Below are 24511 nucleotides of genomic sequence, written 5' to 3' on the forward strand. Positions count from 1 at the left end.
TGACTCCAGTGGTGTGGAGAGCCTGGGACTCACGTCTGAGAATACCCAGCCCACTCGGGGTGAAAATTAAAAAAAACACAGTTGATGGACAGAATGTAGAACAATGTCATACATTCATCTTAGTACAAGGATCTGGACCTAACCACATCGTTTTTTGCACTCCACCCCCCCTGGGTTAGAAACTGGCTATATGCAAATCAGCTCTGACTCTGTGCCTCATGGGAACAGTCCAGTCTGAACTACCAAGCCATGTCTTTCCCAGACCGGAATCAAGCATCCAAGGACCGGTTTCTGGCTATCAGCCTTCATCAACCTGGATAGCTTGACTCCAGTGGTGTGGAGAGCCTGGGACTCATGTCTGAGCATACCCAGCCCACTCGGGGTGAAAATTGCAAAAAACACAGTTGATGGACAGAATGTAGAACAATGTCATACATTCATCCCAGTACAAGGATCTGGGCCTAAATCCGTCGTTTTTTGCACTCCACACCACCCTGGGTTAGACACTGGCTATATGCAAATCAGCTCTGACCCTGTGCCTCATGGGAACAGTCCAGTCCGAACTACCAAGCCATGTCTTTCCCAGACCGGAATCAAGCATCCAAGGACCGGTTTCTGGCTATCAGCCTTCATCAGCCTGGATAGCTTGACTCCAGTGGTGTGGAGAGCCTGGGACTCACGTCTGAGCATACCCAGCCCACTTGGGGTGAAAATTGCAAAAAACACAGTTGATGGACACAATGTAGAACAATGTCATACATTCATCCCAGTACAAGGATCTGGGTCTAAATCCATCGTTTTTTTTGCACTCCACACCACCCTGGGTTAGACACTGGCTATATGCAAATCAGCTCTGACCCTGTGCCTCATGGGAACAGTCCAGTCCGAACTACCAAGCCATGTCTTTCCCAGACCGGAATCAAGCATCCAAGGACCGGTTTCTGGCTATCAGCCTTCATCAGCCTGGATAGCTTGACTCCAGTGGTGTGGAGAGCCTGGGACTCATGTCTGAGCATACCCAGCTCACTCGGGGTGAAAATTGCAAAAAAGACAGTTGATGGACAGAATGTAGAACAATGTCATACATTCATCCCAGTACAAGGATCTGGGCCTAAATCCGTCGTTTTTTTGCACTCCACACAACCCTGGGTTAGACACTGGCTAAATGCAAATCAGCTCTGACCCTGTGCCTCATGGGAACAGTCCAGTCCGAACTACCAAGCCATGTCTTTCCCAGACCGGAATCAAGCATCCAAGGACCGGTTTCAGGCTTTCAGCCTTCATCAGCCTGGATAGCAAAAAACACAGTTGAGTCCTTGGATGCTTGATTCCGGTCGGATGAATGTATGACACTGTTCTACATTCTGTCCATCAACTGTGTTTTTTGCAATTTTCACCCCGAGTGGGCTGGGTATGCTCAGACGTGAGTCCCAGGCTCTCCACACCACTGGAGTCAAGCTATCCAGGCTGATGAAGGCTGATAGGCAGAAACCGGTCCTTGGATGCTTGATTCCGGTCTGGGAAAGACATGGCTTGGTAGTTCGGACTGGACTGTTCCCATGAGGCACAGGGTCAGAGCTGATTTGCATATAGCCAGTGTCTAACCCAGGGTGGTGTGAAGTGCAAAAAAACGATGGATTTAGGCCCGGATCCTTGTACTGGGGTGAATGTATGACATTGCTCTACATTCTGTCCATCAACCTGTGTTTTTTGCAATTTTCACCCCGAGTGGGCTGGGTATGCTCAGACGTGAGTCCCAGGCTCTCCACACCACTGGAGTCAAGCTATCCAGGCTGATGAAGGCTGATAGCCAGAAACCGGTCCTTGGATGCTTGATTCCGGTCTGGGAAAGACATGGCTTGGTAGTTCGGACTGGACTGTTCCCATGAGGCACAGGGTCAGAGCTGATTTGCATATAGCCAGTGTCTACCCCAGGGTGGTGTGGAGTGCAAAAAAACGATGGATTTAGGCCCAGATCCTTGTACTGGGGTGAATGTATGACATTGTTCTACATTCTGTCCATCAACCTGTGTTTTTTGCAATTTTCACCCCGAGTGGGCTGGGTATGCTCAGACGTGAGTCCCAGGCTCTCCTCACCACTGGAGTCAAGCTGTCCAGGCTGATGAAGGCTGATAGCCAGAAACCGGTCCTTGGATGCTTGATTCCCGTCTGGGAAAGACATGGCTTGGTAGTTCGGACTGGACTGTTCCCATGAGGCACAGGGTCAGAGCTGATTTGCATATAGCCAGTGTCTAACCCAGAGTGGTGTGGAGTGCAAAAAAACGATGGATTTAGGCCCAGATCCTTGTACTGGGGTGAATGTATGACATTGTTCTACATTCTGTCCATCAACCTGTGTTTTTTGCAATCATAATCCTGACAGCAGAACCACCGTCATTAGGGGATTATGGTGTCTTTCCGACATACCATCGGGCTCCTTGAGCCCATCGGAAGCACCGCAGATGGTCCGTCTGCCTGATGCCTTCAGCCGCTGCATCATAATGCGGCATTCGGACCGCAGTGGCAGATATCGATTGGTCCGATGGGTCTTTGGAGTCGGCCAAACCAACATCTTCATCAGCCCCTTAGTTCTTGCAATTAATAATACCATTTTGTTCCTTTTCTTATAGGAATACTTGCATGGCTAAGAACTTCTGACTGGGTTAATAGCAAGGGAGCTTCATTTCAACTCTAGCGCAGTAACTGGTGAGTACAAGTTTTCTAATGTATTAATTTTTTTCCTTATGTAGTTGCCGTTTAGTTTTCTCCTCATGAATACTCTCTTCTCTGTCAAGAGCAGACCAGTTTCTCAATACCACTGTTGTCTTTGATTGCTTGAGCAGTTGAGACACTACCTTAAACGGTAAAGAAGCTGACATATAATAGAGACACTAATTACTACTCAAATGTCTCTGTTCACTGGCTGTTGTTCACGAGTCTTTACAAATACCCAGATGCTGCTTTGAGCCTCAGCGGCTCTGAAACATGTGTCGCGATCCTAACTGACGTACACGAAACGCTGCATCTACCAAAGGAGGAGCGCTGGTTCTTGACTAAACTTCTAAAGAAAAACACACAATGACATCAACAGATGCTTCCAGGTGCCAACCTTTAGTGAGCTGTGCCTTTTGAAGCCCAGCACACGCTCAAAGTTATTTTCCTAAGCTCTCTGAACTTTCTGAAGGACAGGGAAAGATATACCAAATTAGAATGATCATGTAGTACATCTGGTGGCCGCCATCTTAAGGTTCCTTCTATGTAACCTTGTACCACAACTGAATCTAGTTGAACGGACCATCTGGGGTTTGTGGATCCTGATACCTGTAGGTCATACATGGCCTACCTTAGTGGTGACATATGTATAAAAAAAGGGAAGGTTTAGGCCTGGCAAGAGGTTTATCTTGCCAGGTCGAAGTGGCAGTGTAAACTGCACATACAGACTCTCAATGTCAGGCCTGAGCCATGGTTTGAGGGCTACTTAAGAGGATTTCAATATATAAAGAAAAGGTTTGCGCACCGCCGTATTTGTATAGCAATTGAGGATTATCAGAAAGTTCTCTTTTCTAATTGGGTGCACCCTGGGGTGACGTTTCAGTCCCGGAACGCCTTAAAACTTAACTGAACCTTAGTGCTTCCATAAATCCTGGTTGCATCCCCCTTGGGGCACTCTCAGTGTTTCCTTATAGGTTCCAAATAATTTCACAAAAAAGTTTCATTTGAATTATTTCATGAATTTATTCATTCATTCCAAGTTTTATATTATCTCATTTGTTTGCATTCATATATTCATTGCTGAAGCAGACATATGATCATCTCCCATTTATAATTATCTCCAATGCATTTCGAGCATAACATGCTCTTCATCAGGGAGTGTTTTCTGTGAAATTGAAATAAAACGCTTAATGATACAAGATAGAATGTTATATTAGACATCTGCAGTATTTCTTAAGTTATCACAATGTGGTGTTTGTAGAAAATGTGTAAAAAGAATACAGAAACTGTCATTAAGTGCAATAAAGGTATTATGGTGAAATAAAGCTATAACGAGGTAAAACCGATCGAGGTGCGCTTTAGTTATGTGCATGGACACATGTACATGCAAATACTCACGGGTATATCCTTATGAACTGTTTAATCATGAGTGGTTTCTGTAAAAAATGTGACGACATCGAACGTTAAAGGGGGGTCCTGTGCTGGACGCAATAAGCAGTACACATCTTTATTAACCCACACCGCTAAATGCGGTGTCAATCACAAAGTTTAAATCTTAAAAGGTTACACGCGAACGTATACAATGACGCTATAATAGTATCAACCTTGCGCTGATTATGAAAGCGCTTGAAAAGTTCAGACGCCCCACATACTTCTGGGCCGATTTCAGTGGTCCTACGGCAAAAGATTTGTCCCGAACGGTATGAGAAGACTGTGTATACTTCTCAAGAGATTCTCGATCGCGTTGTATGACGCGAACGTTATCACGTGGTTTAAAGTGGTGAAGCTCTTGAGAAGCAAGGTTGATACTATTGTAGCGTCATTGTATACATCGATGTCGTCACATTTTTTACAGAAACCACTTGTGATTAAACAGTTAATAAGAATATAACCCGTGAGTATTTGCATGAACATGTGTCCATGCACATAACTAAAGCGCACCTCGATCGGTTTCACCTCGTTATAGCTTTATTTCACCATTACACCTTTATTGCACTTAATGGCAGTTTCTGTATTCTTTTTACACATTTTCAACAAACACCACATTGTGATAGCTTAAGAAATACTGCAGATGTCTAATATAACATTCTATCTTGTATCATTAAGCGTTTTATTTCAATTTCACAGAAAACACTCCCTGATGAAGAGCATGTTATGCTCGAAATGCATTGAAGATAATTATAAATGGGAGATGATCATATGTCTGCTTCAGCAATGAATATATGAATGCAAACAAATGAGATAATATAAAACTTGGAATGAATGAATAAATTCATGAAATAATTCAAATGAAACTTTTTTTGTGAAATTATTTGGAACCTATAAGGAAACACTGAGAGTGACCCAAGGGGGATGCAACCAGGATTTATGGAATTACTAAGATTCAGTTAAGTTTTAAGGTGTTCCGGGACGTAAACGTCACCCCAGGGTGCACCCAATTAAATCAGTCAAGACTGATTTGCATATGGCTGGGTCTAAACTGGGGTGGCATGGTGAGAAAAAGAACGATGGATGATAACCCAGATCTCTTCAATGGGGGTGGATGTATGATGCATTCAGCATTCCGTCCATCATTTGTTTGCGTAGCACTTTTCGCCCTATGTGGGATGGGTATGCCCAGACTTGGGTCCCTTGCTCACTGTGCCACTGGATTCAAGCTAGCCTGGCTAATGACGGATGACATACCCTGAAACCGGTCCCAGGATGCTTGTTTCCGGTCAAGGGAGGACCTGGCATGGCAGTTCGGTCTGGACGGTTCCCATGAGGCACAGGGTCAAGACTGATTTGCATATGGCTGGGTCTAAACTGGGGTGGCATAGTGAGCAAAAGAACAATGGATTTAAACCAGATCTCTTGACTGAGGGTGGATGTATGATTCATTCAGCAGTCCATCCATCATTTGTTTGCATAGCATTTTTCGCCCTACGTGGGATGGGTATGCCCAGACGTGGGTCCCTTGCTCACTGTGCACTGGATTCAAGCTAGCCTGGCTGATGAAGGATGACATACCCGGAAACCGGTCCCGGGATGCTTGTTTCTGGTCCAGGGAGGACCTGGCTTGGCAGTTCGATCCGGACTGTGCCAATGAGGCACAGGCTCAAGACTGATTTGCATATGGCTGGGTCTAAACTGGGGTGGCATGGTGAGCAAAAGAACAATGGGTTTAACCCAGACCCCCTGACTGGGGTGGATGTATGATTCATTCAGCATTCCGTCCATCATTTGTTTGCGTAGCAGCATTTAATTTACAGGCCATGTGCACATGTAGTTCGATTTACTGGGGACTTATAACCATTACATATACGAATTGGGTATGAGCCAATGTTACCATGTCTTAGGGAGAGAGCATACACACTTTAGCACTGGTTGGCAGTGGTAAAGTGCTCAGATTTCCAAAGCCAGGAAAAACGAAGTCGGAAACAAAACGGGGAGAAGGAAGGCAGACCCTGCAGAGAGGGCCATTTTCCAACACCCCATAAATCTGGGGAAAACTTTGGATGTGACCCTAGAATTGATAGTCTTTTGACAGCCATACTTTATCTCTTACATTAAACAGTGGACTAGTAATGTGTCTTCTGTCTGCAGCTTTCTTGCATGTAGCTGTAGAAGAGCATAAATGTACATGGGCTGACTCCTGGAATCTGTGGAGGTCTTTGAGTAATGCTTGAACAGAAGAAAACAGTGAAAAGACAGATGGCCAAAGATGTGGGTGAAAGCCAGTGGAGCAGTAGAAAGGAGAATACTCTAATGAAGTGTGGGGGGTGTTGGTATACTAAAGTTAATCAATAGGCATCCACTTTACACACTTCATGGAATGAAGCATCAAAAAAGACCATGGATATTGTCCAAGGATCTGATTTAGTCTGTCTGTTTGCCAGTCCATTTGGAGATGATAACTTCTAGACAAAATGTGTATGACCCTTGTTGATTATGTAAAGCCTTCCCAAATCATGCCTCTAACGGTGGAATCTTTGCAAAAGGGATAAAGTGAGCGAACCAACTAATAAGGCTGTCATCCCCTCTGAAGGTCGCGAAGCTGTAATAAAGTCCATAGAGAATTACGAGCAGGGCTGTGAAATAGTGGGCCCAGGTGATAGTAATCTAACTGGCATTTAGGCACTTTAATTTCAGCCTAGGTTATACAATGCTGTACATATTTTTCAATACCTCTCCTCGTACCTGGTCACCAGAATTGACAAGTGATGAGTTCCTTGATTTTCTGTATCCCTGGATATCCTGCAACTGGAGAGGAATGATCCCGAGTCTTTGTAAATCAAGGTCAGGGATAAAGATACCAAAGAAGCTATTCTATATTTTTTGTTGAGGCTTGTGGCACCGATTCTTGGGAATTGAGGGCTTGATAAGTTTCTTTTACTTGGTATAAAAAGGTCTCTGTGCCCTCAATACTTCTTCCTGCAAGTATCAATTTAGAGGATGGGCTGATTACAGGTTTCTATTCCTCCCCTTACCTGGACAAAGCATCTGGCTTTCCATTACGGTTACCTGGCTATATGTGTTCTCATAATCAAACCTTGAGAAAAAAGGGGTTACCTTGCATGATGAGGATTCATACATTTCATGGACTTAAAATTACCTATGTTCTTGTGATACTTGCAAATAGTTATGCAATGTTGAGCCCCATCCAAATAGTGTTTCCAGTGAGCCAGGGCTTCTTTGATGGTGAGGAGTTCATGATCATACACGATATAATTGATCCCCAAAGGTATTAAAGTTTCTGAGAAGTATGCCACTAGATGCAGAGCGCCTGTATCAGGATTCTTTTGGGAAAGAATGGCTCCAGCGATATAGGAAAAGGCATAAGGTTATGTGAAATGTACATAATTACTGCAAGCATAATTAGGTGAAATACTCCCAAAAAATATTACATTTACAGGTAATTACGCAAAATGCAGCTCCCTGCTGCTCACACAAAAAATGACTTGAAGACAGATTTTGCTTTAAAAAATAGTGTGGAATGGCATGACGTGTGATGCATGCACACAGCCATTTTGTTTAGGAAGCAGTAGTCTGACTTCAGCCTGCTCCTGCATTGCTGTATTTCATCCGTGTTCCCCATTCGTTCCACCTCCATCCCGTTATTTACTGTCCACCTCTTGGTGGTGCCTGTGTTTGTCTTTGTTGGCAGCAGGTTGTGGCCTGGCAAGCAGTACAGCCTGGTGGCGCACCCTACACTGAGGTAGAGGACAGCTGTTCACTCAGCTTGGCATCAAGGTAGTTGAGACAGAAAAACTGATGTTAAACATTTTTAATGTTATATTTACTACTTTGCAAGAGGCATTATTTACATCACAGGTAAATTTAAGTGATTTATACATATATGTGCGTGTGTATGTGAAACATATATGTTTGAGGATGGATGCATTTGCACGGGGGCAAGCAGGCTATATATATATATTTTTTTTTTTGCGCAAAAGGAGCGGCACACCCAGGATATTTTCAAAGCTTGTTTATTAGAACTTCACCCCACCAACGCGTTTCAGCCTCAACAGGCTTTGCTCACGTGAGCAAAGCCTGTTGAGGCTGAAACGCGTTGGTGGGGTGAAGCTCTAATAAACAAGCTTTGAAAATATCCTGGGTGTGCCGCTCCTTTTGCGCAAAAAAATGATTTAAGGGTCTGGATCCGACCCCCGAGCGCTGCACACGCTGTTGAGCGCTCTCATGACCTGCTGGATCACTTTGTGTTTGGAATATATATATATATATATCTTCACTGAAAAAACCATAGGTTTCAGCCACGTTATAGTTAGAAATTAGTCAGTGTCATCACTGATGACGTCACTGATGACATCTCAAATGACATCACTGATGACATCATCCAGTGACTGTGTTTCTGTAAAGTTTAAATATGTTTTATATATATATTTGTCAAGGTGTATTGAGGAATGAGTGGGGGTATGAGTGTCTGAACGGATGATTTAGTAGGTGTGTGACTGACTGTATAAGTGAGTGATTAAACATGTCTTAGTCAATGCATGGGTTAGTGCACAGCTTTCCTAACTTTTCGTGTTGGTGAAAACACTTTTTAGACATTCCTGCTTTAGTTACATGGTAATGCGAGCGAGCGTAGCAAGCGAGCTTCAACCACCTAAGGGGGGTTTTGGGGCGTTTTCCTCCGAGAAAATTTCGAAAATATAGTGGGCAAATGGTGCATTTTCTTTAAAAAAAATGTATTGCAGATTCACAGGAAGCCACCAGCAATCAATCAGTTATTTCAGTTATTCACCAATATTGTCGCATCTCACCGTTAGGAAGGAACACACAGCCGTTTAGCCCACACCCCTGAGGTCGGGCGGCAAGTTGCGTCAATGAACTGTAAATACAGACTCATGTACAATTGTGGGCATCTAAGGAGCATTCCGAGCATCTGCTTTTCTGTTTTAACCCCACCCACCCCCCTGATAAACCAACAAACACTTTAGTTACCCTCCAGCAAATGGTGCATTTTCAAGCAAATTTGAGAAAGCAGAAGGTTAATAAAGCAATTGTGAATCTGTTCTAACAAAGACAGCACCCCCCAAACCTCCAGATCAACTTCCACTTTATCATCATGTCTACATTTTACGGAGGTGAACTTCCTCCGCGTACTTCCTCCGCCACTGCCTACCTACCTACTCACACACATCCCTCTGCCAAATGTCGAAATTAGACACATCCTGGCCCATCCAGGTAAATGTGACTCTCTTCTTTGCCAACAATAGTAAATGCAAACATGTTAATTCCATCTTTCTGCCTTTATGCATTGCAAGCTACTGAAGAACCCACCAACAGCAAATGTAGGTGGTGTGGAATATGTTCATGACCTTGAAGGCAATGTTGTGCAAAAATAGAAGAATTCAAAAATGAAAAATAGGGCAGACTGGAAAGAAAAAGAGAATTTACGCCTTAAATATAGCGCTACAATTTGAATGTGGCTGTTTCTAAGTGCTATAAAATACAGGCAATATAGTTACCAATGTTTTGGAAGTATGGAAGGGTGCTGTAATTCTGACTGATGTTTTCAGTCACAGAAAAACACTGCACCAAGAATGTCCTGAAAATCTGACTTCACCCTAAGTTCCTAGTAGTGAGATTTCTCAGTGAAGCAGGATAAAGTGCTATGAATTTTCCTGATTAACCATGGACCATTCTCTTGTGGGAAACCTGTAACAATGTCCAGTGAGTGACAGAGTAACACGACTATCAATCAATCAATTAGGCGAATTTATATAGCGCGCTACTCACCCGCTAGGGTCTCAAGGCGCTGGGGGAGAGGCATCCGCTACTGCTCGAATAGCCAGGACTTGAGTTGTTTCCTGAAGGAGAGATGGTCCTGGGTCAGCCGTAGGTGGGTGGGGAGGGAGTTCCATGTCTTGGCCGCCAGGTAGGAGAAGGATCTTCCTCCGGCAGTGGCTCTGCGAATTCGTGGGACGGTGGCGAGGGCGAGGCTGGTCGAGCGGAGATTGCGGGTGGGAGTGTAGAAGGTGAGGCGGTTGTTGAGGTACTTGGGGCCCATGTCGTGGAGAGCCTTGTGTGCGAGTCTGAACAGCATATATACAGTTGCATACCGCATTCTTCATAAATCATAGCGGTTCTTTCCAATAAAACGTCTTATTCTGTGATGTAATTTTCTCTTTGAGCATGTAATGTAATCCAGGCATATTACATCCCTCTTGTTCCTAAATATAAGGAAGCAAGGAGGTCTCTTGCAGCCTGAATTCAAAGAAATGTCTGGAAACTTGTATTAAGCATAGCTGACTACATGAGCACCAGTTACGTGCAGTGGAACAAAGCGCTCTGATACCTTTAGGTCTAGTTTGCGCTATATAAAACTACACCCAAAAAAAATACGGAGCAAGTGATGAGTCCGGGTCAAAAAGATCACAAAGGTTTGTGCATCAACTTCCCAAATCCTAACAGTAAATGTCTAAAACGGAAAACAAGTTGTAATAGTGGCATTTTCTGAATGTCTGCATTGGAAGAAGGGATATAGCTGGGTCAAGACCACTATGAATTTGAAGAAAGACCTCCTCTTAAAAAGAACAAATCTTGGATTGGGTTTTATTCCATGTTAAGGTCAAGAGAGATGGCGACTGTACCAGACATCATGCAGAATTGAAGTGGCAAAATGCAACCTGCCTGGGCATGAACATTAATTACCAAACAATAAATAGCCAGAGGAACCACATATCTGTATCAGAAACTCAAATTGTGCATCAACTTCTGCCTGCTTTTATAATGACAATGGCAAACTTCACAAGTAAAAATAAAATATATGAAAAAATAAAGCATGAACATCGACTTCTAATGCACAACCTATGTCTAAAAGGCAAGCGTAGGCGCAAGGCATAAACCACAATTTTGTGAGCTTCATTTAGGTGGCTACCCCCAAAAGAGCTGCCTGGGGCGGACAGCCCCCCCCCAGCCACACCATTGTAAAGGTAACTTCAATGTACCTATTTTTTAATGTAACAATGTTCAATTTTAAAGACAAATCTATAGAAATGTGACACGTGCTGTTTCACAAGCGCTTTAGCAAAATAATTTGAGGTGCTGTCATACGAGGTGAAACTAATGTTTTGTTGTTGCCAGATTAATTGGAGACTAAACTCACGTCCTGCCTTCTAAATTTAGTGTTGTTTTTCTGTGCCCATGTGTTGTGACATCGACGCTCAGTCGTGAACAACAATACCTGGGCAGCTTGCCAAGCCAGCAAACAGAGTATTGCTGAGGATGACAACAAACTAGCCCAATGCATGAGAGTCCTGCTGCCAGCCAGGGCCTTTCAAAACTTTGGGGATTGCAGGGTTAATTTCCAATGCAGCTCTGCATTTTTTAATGTGGAAAAAGATGACAAGAAAGAGAATTGTTTTTGTGACGGAAACCCTTTTTCTTTTTTTACTGCTTCTTATATATAAAACTTTGCACCTTTCTAAAAATTGACGCAATCATTTTTAGCTCTTCGCTGATTGGACCCGGACAGCTAATAGTTTTTACCTAGAAGATTTTGCGATCTATTTTAAAACCACGTCGTACTGTATCATGCAGGTGTGTGTTTGTTGTGTGCTTGTTTTTATTTATCCATTGCACTTTCTAAAGAAGATACACTGAATGCAAAATTCCTTCGAGTTAATGACAAGTACTGTTCCAAATTAAGATGCTCATTTTTGTTATTGAGATGAGTCATAATTTCTCCTGTCACCAAACTTTCTCAGGAACACCTCAAATGACAGCTGGGAAAAACACAGCACAGCTGGGAAACTATAGCTGCCACGGTTTCAGATTGCCACGTGTGACATTTTCATAATTTCAGTGCGATTATGAGTGACATTTGATCGAGTATAAGTAACAAGCAAAATGAAGGAATGAAGAGAAGGGAAACATATAAATATCCCACATTACAACCATTTACACAACAAGAAACTTATTTTAAGCAGTTTAATGTATGATACGTACGTCACTTCTTAATGAACTCCAGCAAATAAAACAAGTAAAGATAGCCATATGTCTTTAACGGCTACATTCTACTTATTGCCATTGTGAAAATTAGTAATAATTGTTTCTAGGTGAGCTGAAAAGTTAATTATAGGCACAGTATTGCAGTGCTTCCTTGTCCAACTCAATGGCATTAACAGCAATATTAGCTGCAGAGAAGGATAAAACGGACAACCAGCCCTGCTAGACCGCACCGAAGGCAACCAAAAAGTGATCGGCAAAATGATGTGAAAACGTAAGGATCTTTGCAGCGCACAGTGATGCCCCGAGTGACTAACAACTCGCTGTGTGTGTCACCCACCCCAACTCTGTAGTCTACTTCATGTCGGGCATTCCCTTCATGGGGTCTGTGTGGGCTGACGGATTAAAGTGCCCCAAACAGCCTTAACGAGATCGCGCGTGTTCTGACACAGCATTAAATATTTTTATTTTATTGATATTATTAGCATTTATTTTGTGTTATATATAACCAAAATAGTAGAAGTTATGACAAGTACTTGAAGTCATGTGGCAGGCATTTGGTGAACTAGCGTTCCAGTTCTTCTGATTCAATCATCATAAGTGCTAGCCAGCTGCATCAGCGTGGTCTGGTGTGTCGGCGACTTTTCACGAGTCGGGCCAGCAGCTCTGCTAAGTCAAGCAGCTGGCCGCCAGTGACCCCAGCGGCAACTATCTGCCTTGGTCGGTTCAGCTGAGGCTGCGGCCAGCTGTGTTATCTGAAACACAGAGCCAGACCATCATTCGTTCCCAACACATCAGGCAGAAAGGCGCGCACTATGCCCTCCCTCAGAAACTTGAACACCCGTACTTGTGAGAAGGTCAAGAATGTCAAGGCCTTCTTACGCTGCGGCCACCGGATTGTTCTCCGGGCGCGCCGTTTCCTCCTCATCCCCAAAACTTCTCATGTGCAGCGCGCACACGACATGCACACGCTCGCCTAACGGTCTCTTCTTTTCTCCACATACGTCTGGCGTACGAACGTCGCAGTACCGACGTCATCCCATGACACTCCAACCATTTGCAGGCGACACAGTACCGTGTCACAACACGGAGTTTGGAAAGCTCTGGGTTAGTGACTAAACTGTGTAAATGTCTGTATCAGTCTGTCAGTTGGTGTGTAAGCGGCTACATGGGTTGGTGAGTAGCTACATGAGTGTCTATATGGGATATTGATTGGTTGTCTGAGTATCTGTATGGGTCCCTGAGTGTCTGTGTGGGTGGGTGGGGGTGTATGACTGCCTGAATGGTTGTATGAGAGGGTGATTCACTAGGTGTATGGGTTCAAGAGTGCATCTGTGAGGGGGTGGATGGGTGGGTGAATGTGTGTATGGCTGTGTTGGTGAGTGGATGGATGTCTCAGTGGTACATGTGTGAGTATCTAAATATGTGAAAGGCAGTATACATGAGTGTTGGAGTATATAAATGACTATGTGAGAGTGAGTGATTGTTAGAGTGTCTGTATGGATGAATGTGTGCTTGTATCAGTGATAGTATAATAGTATGTGTTAGTATATGTATGAATAGGTGAGGTGGTGTTTGTATAACTGTATAGGTGAGTAAATGGGAGTGTGATTTATTCTTTGCATGACTGACTAGGTGTGTGAGTAACTATGGGTGAGTGGTGGTGTGTGAGTATGTCTATAGGTGTATAAGTGCATATGAGTGCGCTGTATTGATGAGGGACTGCATGTATGAGTGACTGTATAGGTGATTAAGTGGATGTGTGTGTAGACCTAGGAATCAGTGAGTGGGTATGTAATAACTGGTATTGGTGTGTATATAGTTTGGAAAATTGTAGTCTGTATTTTAGAGTAGGTGATGGATAATGTAATCAGTGATGTCATTTGAGATGTCATTAGTGATATCACTGACCATGTCATGAATGATGTAATATGTGACGTCATCAGAAGTGCATTGCGGGGCTGCGAGTTATAGTTAGCTGAACTAACTATAACGGCTGAATTTCTCTGTTTTTGTACAAGTGAAATGTCCAACTAACTATAATGTCACTGAAACCTATGTTTTTTTTCAGTGAATTTCAAAGGTTTTAAAAAGCTAATTTCGAACTATACTGTGGCTGAAACCTATGATTTTTTCAGTGAATTTCTAAGGTTTTTTAAATGCAAATTACTAACTATAACGTCCCTGAAACTTACCTTTTTTTCAGTGAATTTCAAAGGTTTTTTAAATGCTAATTTCTAACTATAATGTCCCTAAAACCCATGTTTTCTTCAGTTAATGTCAAAGGCTTTTTAAATGCTAATTTCTAACTATAATGTCCCTGAAACTTATTGTATTGTATTGTAATTAACAGCCAGATTCATGAAGCCAAATTGCGATCGCAATAGCTGCGAATTAGCAATTGCGATCGCAATTTGAAGAAAAGCAATTCTTGATAGTGAAAACTCTAAAATTGCGAATTCGCTAAAGAAAAATTGCGATTTCGCAAAGTAATTCGCAGAATCCAGGAAGAAGGCCATTAGCGAATCGGAAATTGCGAGAAACCATGGATTCTGCGAATTAATTTGCAAAATCGCTAAATAATCGCTATCGCTATTCAAGTTAAATCGCAAAATGCGAAAACCCCGAAATTCGCTATTAGCGACGCGCAATTTAAGGAGAACCCAAACCAGGTGGAAACCAGTAAGGAAAAAAAGAAAAAAAACTTTAACAAACTACCAACAGGTGCAGGCCTGACCAAACACACTTAAGGATACGCAGCTGGAGCATGAGGACTCTCACAATGCCAGGACTCTACATGGTGGTCAGGCGGCGAAGGCTACAGCGAGCAGCAGGGAACAGACGCAGGATCCAGGAGCGAATATTCCGCCAGCGGGTCACCCTTCTGGGCCAAACTGATGAGCAAATTTACTCTAAGTACCGCCTGAATGGGGCAATGATCATCAAGCTGATCCGGGACTTAGACCCCATGAAGCAGCACCCAACAAGGAGGACCAATGCCGTGCCCACCCATGTCCAGGTCTTGTGCAGCCTGCACCTACTGGCCTCCGGAAGCTTCCAGGGGATAGTCGCTGTTGCAGGGGGGATATCCCAGCCCACCATGTCCCGCTGCCTAAGGAGTTTCCTGGAGGCAATGCTGACCCGGCTACACCACTACATCTCATTCCCGACCACCCAACAGGACTTGAATGACACCAAGCTTCAGTTCTACAACATCGCGCAATTCCCACATGTAACAGAATGCATTGACTGTACCCACATCCACATCTGCCCACCAGCACAAACGGAATACATGTACCGCAACCGCAAGTCCTACTACTCCCTCAATATCCAGATGGTGTGCAACGCCAAGACAATCATCACGGACATAGTGGCACAATATCCGGGGAGCACACATGACTCCTTCATATTCCGGCACAGCGGCATGCACACACGACTGGCCAGGGGAGACTTTGGCGAAGGACACCTACTAGGTAAGTACACATGCCCCCAAATAGTACACTGTGATCATGTATCTGCGCAGAACAGGCCCTCACCCTGTGCTTCTTTCCTTCAGGTGACAGCGCCTACGGTCTCCGTGAGTACCTCCTCACCCCATACCTCAACCCTGCCACACCACAGCAACGGCGTTACAATGCTGCACACATACGCACAAGAAATTGCATTGAGAGGACATTTGGGCTTTTGAAGAGCCGTTTCCGCATACTTCACAAGACTGGTGGGGCCATCAAATACACGCCTGAGGTCTGCTGCCGCATCGTGGCCGTGTGTGCAATACTCCACAACATTGCTACCAAGCGCAGGATACCAGTGGAGATATCTGGCAGTGAGTCGGAAGGGGACAACTGCCCACCTCCACATGTGCATCATGCACGCGGGGAAAATCCTGCAGAAGTACACAGGCGCCACAACCACATCACTATTAACTGTTTCTAGTGCACCCATTCCCCTCACACAACACTGCACTCATGCATGACAAATGTAATAATGTCATGAGTTGGAGTTAAGTGAGACCATACATTTTTATTGTTAATTCACAATAATGTGGCCTTTGTTTTCCTTGGTGTCACATGAGGACAGTATTGCTTCATACCTCCCCATGCAGGGGTAGAGGGCTTGCTTAGGTGTCCAGCATGGCCCTACAGACAGTGTTCAAGGTGTCACTGGCGCCTATGTCCAGACGCACCGAGTCGTTTCTCAGGGTCCTGAGGGACGGTGTTGGCCTGTGATCCTGCTGTGGACCTGCTGCTGCGGCGGCATTCAGGCACCGGCGGCAAGGACATGCTGCTGTTGGTCGACGCGTCCTCGCTGACATCGTCACCCCTCCCTGGTTCACCATGGGCAGTGGGCTACATGCTGAGCACTGCTGCTGTCAGCTGTTCAAGTGACCTGGCCACATCCAGGCAACACTGTACCATTTGCCCCTGCATGGCAAGTGGTCTGCGTGAAAGTTGCGATGTAGCATTGCCTACTATGTGGTTTGACCTGGTGTAGGCCGACAGGCGGGCCAGTAGTTGGCGGTGGTGGCGGCGGGTCATGTCCTGCTGGGCTACCAGCAGCTGACTATTTTCACGGACAGCTGCGGTCATCTGTCCGACATTGTGGGAAGTCTTCTGCAGCTGAAGATGTATCGCTGCCAGGTGACGCGCCTGTGTTTGGTGTACCGCCAGCATGCGGCGTTCAATGGCCAGGCCAGGATCAGGTAGATGGAGTGCCCTGCCCGTGCCTGTTGAGGCTTGACGCTGCTGGCGCCTCAGTCCGCTGGACTGGGATCTTGCTCCGGCTGTGCGCCTCGTCTGCCTCCTAGCCGCTGGTGGTGTGGCCTGTACAACTGCCGTGGGTGTCTGTTGGGGCGGTAGCTGGACACCTGTGGCTGCAGGGGTGGCCCTGTCCACACGGGGTGGTGGTGGTGGAATCACTGCAGGTGGCTGGGATGGACCTGGTTGTTGGTCAGTTTGGCCCTCACCCTCGGTGTCCTCCGGTAACTCCTCGATATGTAAGGCTTCGCTGTCAGTGCTGGGTTGGTCGGCAGCACCTGTGATGTAAAAGGGTGCATGATTAATGATATGTATCTTGCACATGAGATGTTGCTACTTGCATACAGGCTTGCTTTCCCTGACTGGCTTTTGGAATTACTTTGATTTGACAGGTCTGGCTGTGTTGGGCTATCTGGGGAATTATGATTACACTACAACTACCACAATGCATTGGGGCATTTCAGGTGTGCATGGCCTGCATTACTGGGGATGTCATATTGCTAGCTCAGGAGTCATGGGCATTGTTAGGGGACGGGGTCGCAGTCGCATGGCACTTACCTTGTGATTGTTGGCTGGGTCGGGACGAGTCCAGCTGAGTAACACCCACGCAGGCTTCTGGTGTGAGGGTGTCCTCGACAAGGTCCTCCAATGGAGTGTTGGGTGTGGCAATTGGATCCCCTCCACCGGTGGCAACTTGCTCCCCAAGCTTCTCCGCAATGCGCTCCTTTGCACGACGTCTCAGGTCGTACCAGCGCTTCTTCAAGTCGTCGATTGACCGCTGGGTCACCCCGACTGCATTTACTTTTACGCGGATGCGCAGCCAGATCCGGCGCTTGTCTGCCTCTGGCACCCTCCGGGAGTCCTTGCCGAAGAGGCGTCCATGGTCCTTACAGACCCCCTCTATGAGGTACTCAAGTTCTTGTTCAGAGAACTTTATTTTTCTCTTCCTTCCTTGGCCACTGCTCCCTGCTGCTTCCTGGGGCATGTTGGTGGTATGTGTCCTGCTGGGGTGCTGCAAAATCACTGTTGTTGAGCTCTTCACAATGCTGCTTCCACTGTCTGGCTCAGTGATCTGTTTGTGGGAGGGAAAAGCCTACTTCCTGGTTGTGATGTCATCAATGGACTCGAAATGCGACTTCCCGTTTTTGCGATCTCGCAGTTAGCGAGATCGCAAATTGCGATTTCGCTAATTGCGAAATCGCAATTTCAACATGGAAAACGGGCGATTCTGCGAAATTTAAGCGATTGTGGCACAATCGCAATCGGAAATTGTGGCTGATTGTGATTCGCATTTTTCAGTCGCATTTCTTCATGAATGCTATTCTGCGATTTTCAAATTGCTATTCGCTATTTTTTGCAATTAGAAATTCGCAGAATGGCACTTTGATGAATCTATATGTAAATGTATATAGCGCTTACTACCCCTGAGAAAGGCATCAAAGCGCTTTTTAGGCGAGTAGCACGATACTCCAGGACCCATAAAGTATTAGTGTTGAATTAGTAAAGTGAAATATGAAAGTAAATTTCAAAGGTTGTTTAAATGCTAATTTCTAACTATAACGTCCCTGAAACCTATGGTTTTTTCAGTGAATTTCTAAAGTTTTTACATGCTAATTTCTAAGTATGCCTACAGAGGTAGGACAATTTGCAGAAAGAGAAAGAAAGGCGCAGAAAGAAGCAAGAGATATGCAGAAAGAGGCAACAGAAGTCCAGAAAGACAAAGACAGGTGCAGAAAGAAGCAACAGATATGCAGAAAGAACCAACAGAGGTGCAGAAAGAGACCTTGTTGCAAAGTCTTTCGGTGCCCCCAACGTTTTGCTAACGGGTACTGGTGGTAACTAACTCTGACTAACCAGGCCTAGAGTCAGTGCTATGCTAAATGACACTTAGAATACAGTAAAAACACCTACATACACTAGGTTACCCTATGGGTTGGGGTACCTCTGTGATTGGCATGACCTTCCCTGTAAGGCCCTAATATATAATAGGGCGGGGGGATTAAAACTACCTCTAAGTCAGAGGTGCAGAAACATGCTACTTTAACTAGTAGTTGCGTTTGCAGAGTGGTAGAGAAAGGGTGCTGGGCCTCCGACTACCGCTCAAGAACTCGGCTACATAGGACTTACAGGAGGTAAAAAGAGGGCTTCTTGGCCCCATAGTCCCTCCGGAGTAAAGTGGACTTCATCTCCCATCCTGTAGTCTGCCAGGAGGTGCGTTTGCAGAGTGGTGGAGAAAGAGTGCATGGCCTCCGAAGATGTCCTTGGGGGCCAACTAACCCTCCTTTTACCTCCAGTAAGTACCACACAGCAGGATTGCTAAGTTCTCATAACAGGCCATGCCCCCTTTGCCCACCACTCCGCAAACGCACTCCCTGGCGCACTCTTCAATGGGGATTGAAGTGCCCTTCACTGCTGCGGGTCCTTAGGGGCCAACTAGCCTACCTCTTACCTCCAGTAAGCCCCACACAGTGGGATTGCTGAGAGGTGGACACAGGCCATGCCCCCTTTATCTACCACTCTGCAAACGTGCCTCCTGGTGTGCTCTTGGTTGAGGGATGAAGCCGAAGGTACTTTGTCGGTTGACCTGAGTTTGCGGTAGCTCCAACTGCATTCTTCTCTGCAGCAGCAAACCCTGTTCAACGGTTCCTCTTCTGAATTGTATCTAACCTCATGGTACCCTCATTGGCTACAGCCTGCAGCTTTGTACTGCTGAAGATTTTTGACTTTAAAAAAAAGTGACAAATGTCAAACGTAGAAATCTTCACAGCGACTCTCTCCTGTGGCTGCGCGACTTAGGCATTTCCTACTTGGACACTGCCAGCTTCTTTGCCCTGTTAACTTTATCTTCTTAGATATTTTCCTTCAAAATTTCTTCTAAGTCCGAAGGTAAGCTGAGACCGGGCCCATTCCACCCTATGTATCCAAAACGCACTCCATTGCGGTAATCATTAACTTTTCACTTTGCCCCATCATCGCGCCACTAGATGTCAGTGGTTGGAGCTTCGATCTTTTAGGCTATATTTTTCACTTAGTACTTTAAAATTGTATAACTCTGGTTCGATTGATTGGATGCCATTCCTTTTGTTGTCAAATTATTTATTACAATTGTCTCTATATTTCTAAATTGGTGTATGGTTTTTCTTGTGCTGTTGTTTCACTTTATTACTGTTTGTGTGCTGCATAAAAACCTGGATGAATTGGGAGGCGGCCTCAGCAATTGCCAGAGGCAGAGATTAATTCAAGCATTCCTTCCATCACTTTGTTTCTGATGCCCTACATGTGGGAGGTATGCCCAGATGTGGGTTTTGTGCTCACTGTGCCACTGGAATCAAGCTTTACCTGGCTGATGAGCCCAAAATAAGCACAAAACCGGTCCTGGGTTGCTTGTGTTCCGGTTCAGCGAGAACCTGGCCTGGCAGTTCGGGCTGGACTGTTCCCATTGGAGCAGAGTCCAGGCTGACTTGCATATGGTTGGGTACAAACTGAAGTGACGTGGTGGGTGAAAAACAATGTATTGGGATGCTGTCCAATGGATCGCCAGGGGCTAGGACTAATTCAAGCATTCCATCCATCACTTTGATTTTTTATGCCCTAAGTGTGACACGTGTGCCCAGTCCTATGCTCACTGTGCCATTGGAATCAAGTTATGCCTGGCTGATGAGCCCATAATAATGGCAACACTGTTCCTGGGTGGCTTGTTTTCCAGTTCAGGGAGAACCTGGCCTGGTAGTTTGGGCTGAAGTTTTCCAAATGGAGCAGGGGCATGGCTCATTTGCATATGGCTGGGTCCAAACTCAGGCGGCATGGTGGGTGAAAACGATGGATAGGTATGGGGCAATGAGCAATTGCTAGCGTCTGAAATTAATTCAAACATTCCATCCATCACTAAGGGGTCTATTAGGACGGCGGACGGATGGCCGCCACCGGGCAGGCGGTTTGGCGGACATCCGCCCAAGCTCGCAACCCGGAAAACCGCCGGGTCCATTAGCCGGTGACAACCACAGCGCTGAGATTTTCTGACTGCCACTTTTCTGCCAGTAGCTGTCTGCACGCCAGCCTAGCTGGCAAAACAGGATCCCACAATGGTGCCTGTGCAGGGCCAGGCTTGCCGGCGGTAGCTAGCCTTTCCGCGGCGGTGTGACTGCCATGGAAAGGCAAGCAGAGAATGTCTCTGGGGTTGGGGGGTGTGTGGGTGCACTGGGGGGTACCATGTCCCTGTACCAGGTGGCAGGCACTGTGCAGTGCCTGCCACGCAGTGCATGGACATGCAGGACATGCTTTTATGGACATCACAGCGGTGCTGCTGGCAGCATCAACCCCCGCAATGTTAAATGCCGTGATGCGACTGCCGCGGTCGGATGTCGACTGCGGGGGCATACTAATTGGACCAGCGGTTCTCCTGTTGTCCTAGCGGGCGGTGTTTTCCACCTACCATGGCGGTCGGAGTGATTTTCCGACCGCCATCCTAATAGACCCCTTCGTTTTTTTATGCCATAATTTCCTAACACATTGCTGCTAAGTTAAGCCTGATTGTTGTTGTGCCAAGGTACCAGAAGGCTAAGCACAGGTTAATTTATTGAATTTTTGTGGTTCACTGAGACAGGGACTGTGGTTGTTGCTTGAGAAAGGTTCACACCTCCCTCAACCAAAAACCCTTTTTCCTACAGGGAGGTTGAGGATGAGTCTGGCTGCCGAGTTCTGGATGGTTTGCAGTCTTCTGGTGTATTGCTTGGTGATCCCTTTATAGAAGGTGTTCCCATAGTCAAATGACAGTTTTTCTAGTGTTGCATGGGAGCCATTTCAAGATCTTCCTCAGCATCCTCAGGGTGTGGAAGCAGGATGCAGTGATGGTGTTATCTTCTGCTGTCATGTCCAGTTTGCTGTAGATGATGATTCTGTAGTTCTTAGTGTCGTGGCTGGGTCTGGGTTAGCCGGCAATCAGGTGGAGTCCCATGGTGAGGAATTCTTGCCGAAGAGTACTATGTCTTGTCAGTTGTGACCTGGAGGCAGTTGGCTTTCATCCCGTTAGCAACTTTGGTCATTCATGTAGTGAACTTGTTTCTTGTGTTGGGGGTATTGTCCAAGAGTGAGAGTATGAGTTGTGTGTCGTCTGTGTAGGGAGAGGATATTGATGTGGTGTGCACAAACATTTGCCAGATTATTTTGTATGCTTGTATCTTGGTTAAATATTCATTTACATTATTGTTGCTGCTTTACAGGTGCTGTAATAAGGGCCACAGATGGGCCCAGTCACATTTTGGGTGTTTATTTGTGCAATCATTTCCCTGTATCACTGCAAAGTTTAGTTGGTAGAGAAGGAGCAGCCAGCACCAGCATGAATAGTCAAGCATGTTCTCTTTATCTTCCATGATTCTTTGCTGGTCATGTGGCAACCAATATTTTATGGAACTGGTGTGTGAGTCTCATAGATACACATTTTTGCTTTTTTTCCCATGCTGCCTCCTTTGCCAGCCATGAGGAGATCACCATTTTGTCAAGACATTCTCTTTGTGTGTATGCGTGTCATAGGTGGCCATTTTGTATTCGTTCTCCAGGCCTCCTTCTTTGCTTGCCCTGTGCGTTTCTGATTAATATTAATTTTATTCTACTTTTAAAAGCCATTTTCCAGGAGCATTGACATTAGAAGAGGCAGATTTTATTTTTGTTTATTTTATAATGCATTTTTCCAGATATATTTATTTGTCCTTATCGCTGACTGTAATAACCTGTAGTACATGGTTGTTTTAAATTATTTGATTTTTGCCTGTTTTCCATTGCGCTTGATGTGCCTTGAGGAACACCAGTTATTTATTACTTAATTTAAAAGATTGTGGCCTGCCTCTCCCTGCTCTTCTATAAGATCCCTATGAGGCGTTGAGGGACATAAACTATTATTATTATGAATGTAATTGATTTTTATAATATTGTCATGATGATGGTGACTACAATATGTAGTGCAATGATAAAAGTTGGCAAGTCTCACTCTCTTATTTCGTGCTTGTTATTGCCCGCAGCTACATAAGAGGAGACAGACTAAAACAAAAGAAGTCTGTGAATTAGCTGACACTTCAATTCCGAAGACCTCTCTGCTAAGTGTTTCTGCTTGTGCTGTTGACCAACAGTAGAATACATAAAGAAGATGACCCCAAAGAAGGAGGGATGTTGCCAACAAGGTGACCAGTGCAGAGAAGGGTGTTTCCACCTCTGGCATTAAGCCCTCATCCTTTTTTAAGCAACAGAGCCTACCTACTGCAACCTCTTTTGAGTAGGAAGTCGCTGGGAGAAGAATAACCCCTGGATCAACATTGGCACCACCACAAAAACTGAAGCAGATGCCTCTCAATGCTGCAGTGAGTGCACTCATGACTGAGTGCAGTGAACTCAAAATCGAATTGTCTTAGCAGCAGACCAGATCTTCACATGAAACTCACCACCAACTACAGTCTGCCACACCTTTTCTGTTGGAGGGAGAAGTAAAGCAGGAAGTTACGTTTTCTGACGAGCAAGATGTTTTGACTGGTGTTCCATTAAACGCATCAAGCATGATTCCCAAACGTAAGTTACACTTTTTAGTAAGTTAACACTTATAAATAGGTTTACTACTTTTTGATATTCACAAACTCTGAATGTAAGTTTTGACTGAAAAAAAGGCAGTAGTAAATCCAGCACTACACATAGCCCACCACTACTACTGCAGAACCCTTCCATTGAAAATCATGGAATTAGGGACTTAAAATAAAACTTATTAGGAAATAGTGTTAAATTGAAATAGTTAAAACTGTTTAATATATATATATATATATATATATATATATATATATATATATATATATATATATATATATATATATATGAATCCGTTTTTTTGCGCGCATGCAAAGGTTCCAGCATGCATAGGTACAGCATATCCAGCAACACTGCTGGATATGCTGTTATGAAAATAAAATAACAGAGAGCACGTTTGGAGTATTGGTCGTCTTTGGTGGAAGGAGCTGGGAGTGCGCTGGAACTTTTGAGTGCGCGCAAAAAAAACGGATTCATTTACACGCAGAAAGGCTCTGCTGCACCAGATACGCACCGCCAAGAGAGCGCTTGGGAGCCCTCACCGGGGCCATTCAACTTGGATATACTTGGACTGTGATCAAGGGCATCTGCCCGAAACGCGTCAGTTCGCTTTGCTGCTAAGTTTGCCTCAATAAAACCTTCTTTGCCTTATATTGGATTCGTTTGGTCGTCTGTTCCATTCTTGGGAACTGGAGTTGCAGTCTGTCTATTTTGTGCATATATATATATATATATATATATATATATATATATATATATATATATATATATATATATATATATATATATATATATATATATATATTCAGCAACAGAAGCATGCATTGTTACGCTCCAAACGGAAAGCACTCACGGGTGTAGTTTCAGCAAAATGCTTTATTGTGCAGACCCACCTCCTGCACAGGCAGATGCTTTTCGCCTTGCGGGCACAAGGCAAAACACGTCTGTCAGTGCAGGGGGGGTCTGCACAATAAATAATTTTGCTGAATTTTGCTTAAACTTTATCCGCTAATAGAATTAGCATT

General features: G+C 44.9%; 1 long non-coding RNA gene across 1 annotated transcript in view; it reads left to right on the top strand.

Moving 5' to 3' along the window:
• Positions 1 to 2628: 2628 nt before the first annotated feature.
• The window catches only part of LOC144827559 (uncharacterized), a 54979-nt gene continuing 33096 nt past the window's right edge, over positions 2629 to 24511 (top strand). The window contains exons 1-2 of the long non-coding RNA XR_013610246.1: positions 2629 to 2706; positions 22937 to 23477. This is a non-coding gene — a long non-coding RNA (uncharacterized LOC144827559). The remainder of the gene's footprint in view (positions 2707 to 22936; positions 23478 to 24511) is intronic.

The sequence above is a fragment of the Lissotriton helveticus genome, chromosome 4_1, assembly GCF_964261635.1.
Source record: "Lissotriton helveticus chromosome 4_1, aLisHel1.1, whole genome shotgun sequence".
In the NCBI taxonomy this organism is placed as follows: domain Eukaryota; kingdom Metazoa; phylum Chordata; class Amphibia; order Caudata; family Salamandridae; genus Lissotriton; species Lissotriton helveticus.